Below are 4,547 nucleotides of genomic sequence, written 5' to 3' on the forward strand. Positions count from 1 at the left end.
TTTTGCAACTCAAAAAAAAAACCACGCAAATCTAAAACTTCTTGAATTCAAGCATTTTTTTAACTACTCAAATTTCCTCACTCACGTTATTACGACTGTTTACGAAACAACCGCACAATATTCCAGCCTTAAAAATGAATCTTGTTCATTTCCTCATCAATGCATCGTCATCCACAACGAATCCCATTCCTTATCGATGACTTCATCTTCCACATCCTCATTCTTCAAAGTGCAGGCTTTTTCACGACCGTCAAGGCATCATAGACGACCATAACAAACCGTCTTAATTCGCGCATTGTTTCCATCAACTAAGCCCGCAAACGTTTATTCTGCTATTTGACTAATGTATGACTTGGTGGTTTTGGTGCAAGGTTGCGAGCAAATAATTGAGATGCCATCCGAAGTGCGAAATTAACCTTCCGATATTGTCGATTGTATTGAGATTACGGCGTAATTGAATGGGCGGCGGTTGTACAACTTATTTTACACGTACTTTGCTGGATGAGTCTGAAGATCATGTTGTTCTCCTCTTGGGTCTCCAAAGATACCAGATCCATGCAATATTCTCTGCACAGGTTTCTGCCATCGAGCCAATCAACTTTCCTATTGGCGTATTGGGGCACGTGTCCAGTGAAGAAATAGTTGTGACCCCTGAAGAAGAACTGTTTAGGCCCTGAAACAAGACACATACATGCAGAAAAACGGCATTGGAAAGCCAGCAGTTAATTGACCGAAAACCAGCTAATTGAAAGTACTCTCAACTCTCGAAAAAACGACGTAAAACAGGACACGTTTCGCATATAAACTATCGTAAAGAACCACAAGGATGGCTTTCAACATCCATTGGTGCAATCGATATATTCTTGAAAACCCTCTTTATTGCACAGTGTGGGAAATGTATTATTTGGCAATTAGCTAATGCATTATTTAGCAAACGTGTGTCACATATAATTAGAAAATTAAGCCGACAACACGACTTGGTTGGCCTGTCGGTTGCACAAGACCATCAAGAGTTACCACACGATGGGGATTTTTTGAAAAATTCGAATTTTATCTAAAAGGTCGCAGCCAGCTAGTGTGATGCAGTATGGTAACCTTTCAATGCGCACGGCATTCAGCAGTTTTTCTTCAAATCCCCAACATAAAACCCGTTGTTGACGCTGAATTTCCAAGCACTGTTGATCGCTTTCAAAACTTGTGGCTATTTTTGCGCTTGACAACGCTAGCGTCCACTATACTTTATTAGTTCCGTCTCGATAGTAATATGCTAATTAACCAAGATCCGTCTAAATGCAATCATTAACCGTGGATCTTCGAGCATCTTTGTGTTAATTTGTTCCAGCAAGGCCGCCAGATTCAAGGTAACTCACGTGGCCGTTTTTTTCTCTTTTAATCGCCCACAAAAAGCGCCATTGGGCAGCGCAAAACCATTTTTCAATCACTTACTGTTTGCACATTTCTGTGGATTTGGCAGCGATAAAAAGCGTCCTGGCCGGTTCGAAACTGGTCTGTTTTGAGCCTTTGCAGGGGTGGCGAGTGCGACCAAAAGCCCGCACAACACCAAACAGCAAACCAACTTCATCTGCAAAAAAATTAAAATCTTAACAACCCAACAAAAATCCTTCAGTCCTCCACTAGCTACGCAATTATTTGCTTATTTATAATGATCTACCGTAGCTTTTAGCCAGTAGAAGGTTGCCCAAAAAGGTTAACAATCCGCAGAGTGCGATAATTGAATTTTAATCTCGCCGGATCGGCAAACTATTGGATGTTTGAATTGCGCTCGAACTCAGATGCAATTTACCGATGGATAATCATTATTAATGAACGATGATTGAAAGGTGAAACGTGGCGCAAAGAGCGTGGATTTTGAATTTTGGATCGCGTGGTTGCCAGCCGCCACTTTGAACCAATGACTGCCAAGATACAAAAGCGTTTCCATGGAAACCAACTTTCAACATTGCCTGGTTCAGTTAGGGGCGAGTCGAGTTGCACCATCGGTCGGTTTTATATTAAAAAATTCCCCAAGACAATTTCATAATTTTTTGCCTATCTTTATTATTTACAGGGTGATCTAGTGAAGACAACCAAACTGTAAAAAAACTTGCTCCTTCTTCTACTACATCTAGACCTTGTGCAATGCAATCGCCATAATGGAAGCACGCGTAAAGATTGCAAGAAAACTGGACCTTTTGAACCTTCCAGAAGAAGAAATAGATTTTGGCCACATCGTCGGAAGAGAAACCGAACTGGAAAGAAATTTGCACTTGTAAGGTGCTGTTGAGCAGTTTAGTCCTGAATGGCGCACCCTGTAGATCTCTGAACAGCGTTTGCTTATCTTCACAATCGACTTGGTCTTATTTAAACGCAGAAACACTTTCTCCGGTTGACTGCCCGATGGCTTATTTGCGCTAAAAGGAATACGAGATCACCGCTGATAAACCGATGATAAAATTGTTGCTTTAGAACTGTTGGAGTAATAATTGAAAAGACAATATACAGGGTGGCCCATCAAGAACGAAAGCTGAATGTTGCCAGCTTGGAGACTTTCCAGGAAACAAAAATCTGCAAACTTATGACAGTCATTTGTAAAGTTCACACGAACAATTTCACTTCAAGCAATCGAGACGAAGTCATCAATACCGAAGAGAAATGCTTCAAAGGAGACAAAGAAGTAATTAAGCCCCAAGTAGATGCATGCAATTGCGTTTACAAACCAATAGAAGACAAATTGCGATGATCTGCAGGTGGCCAAACTAAACAGCGATTAATATCGGCAAATTCTAGATCAACTTTAGAAATCAAACTGTAAAATATTGCACATATGTTTGGCAATTTGAATGGAAAGTTTTCGGTTTTGTAAATCGCCAAAAGCCGATCATTAAGCCACGAAATGATTAGAATTTCAGCAGGAAAACTGGAAGCTCACAAGAGATCCCGTGGCGATTAAGTAATATCGGTGCATAATAAATAGAATCGTGGCCGAAGAACGTGCATGCATGAACGCATGCAACTTGGCTCTTGACTTTTGGCGCAACAAGGGTCATTACGTGATCTGGTACGTATTTTCTACCGCTAATCCTGCTGAATATTTGATCAATGTCAAACCGACGAAATTTGGAAAGTCTCCGGTTCGGTTAAGGGCCGGCTGAATGAATAAATAATTTGCACTTGAGGAGAACGGAAATCGGTAAACAAGTGAGAGGTGTCAGTAAAAGAAAGTCGTCATTTCGGTTGCCGATAAGAATAACCAAAATAAGTGCTTCATTTAGCACTTGACTGGCATAGCGTACTCCCATATTATATTGCCAATGTGTGAGAGTACGAAAGTTTAGTTTTTCGCATCAAGACATCGGCGATTATTTCCCAAGACCCATGGTGCAAGCAAACTTGCCCCAAGCCGCGGTGCGGCATCATGGGTGGTTGCCATGGGAACGAGTCTGATTTTGCAGAAGCGCCACAATAGGGTGCAGTCAAGTTGCACCATCGGTGGTTTTTCAATTTAAAGTTCGAGAAGAAAAAAAGTGTTTTTGGTTTGAAAATGTCCATCCTATGCAAGGGTGATTTAAAAGTACTTCGGGCGTTAAGGCCAAAATACAGGGTGTTAGAATTTTATTCAAATTTATGAATATATCCGCAACCGTTTGAGACAGTTAAATGAAGTTTTGCTGATGTCAACAGCTGGTGCGTGGCCATTGGTTGCTGCAGCAGTGGTGCGTAAACTCAAAGAACAAAGGAATATTCTTGAAGAAAAATATGGTGCGCCAATGATTTTTCAAAAAATTTGTTTTAGCTGCTCATTTCTTGTTCAATTCGCAACAGAAAAGCTCTCTTGAGTTTTCTTCAAGCAACGATTCATTTTCGAGTAAAAAAGTTAAAACCGTTTTAATGCAAACCAACAGCATTTTAATTTAAACTCAAATGTTTACGATTGATTTGTATTTTCATGAGTAGTTATTTTACTGAAAATTGTGGAAAAAATGCAGTCAAATTTATTCTAATGGTGCAAGCCTGAGCCGCGGCAAATTCCTTTGATGTTTCGTCAAAACACCGACAAACGATCCATTTTATGTCGGTTTTTTGCGAGCCAGTTTTTCTGCAAAATAGAAGCAGCTCAGATAAATTTTCTACAGGGTGGCAAATGAAAAATGCACAAGTTTGCAAAGTTCGCATGCTCCAGTTGGAAATAAAAATTGCTTTAAAAAAATCTTAATGCTTGAAATCCAAAACTGTGTGAATTTTTTTTGTTTAAACTTTCACCTGTAGAAAATGTATTTGAAGCAGTCCTTTTTTTTGCAAAAACTCGCACTAACCGAAAAAAAGTTGCACCAAATAACGCTTCAAACCGAAATGAAGTCGCTTTCAGCAATCGAAATTTAGATAAGTTCTATATTGTTGAGGTGGATTCATTTTTTTACAAACTTCTTGTTGGGTATTTCGATTCAAAAATTGTTGTCTTTAAAAAAGACAGAATTTCCTCACGTCTTTTATTACAGATTGATAAATAGTGCTCCTATTTCGCAATAAGAACGAATAATTTATCAAAA

This window comes from Dendroctonus ponderosae, unplaced genomic scaffold, assembly GCF_020466585.1.
Source record: "Dendroctonus ponderosae isolate FM_Combo_2020 unplaced genomic scaffold, Dpon_F_20191213v2 Dpon_F_20191213_3, whole genome shotgun sequence".
Lineage (NCBI taxonomy): Eukaryota > Metazoa > Arthropoda > Insecta > Coleoptera > Curculionidae > Dendroctonus > Dendroctonus ponderosae.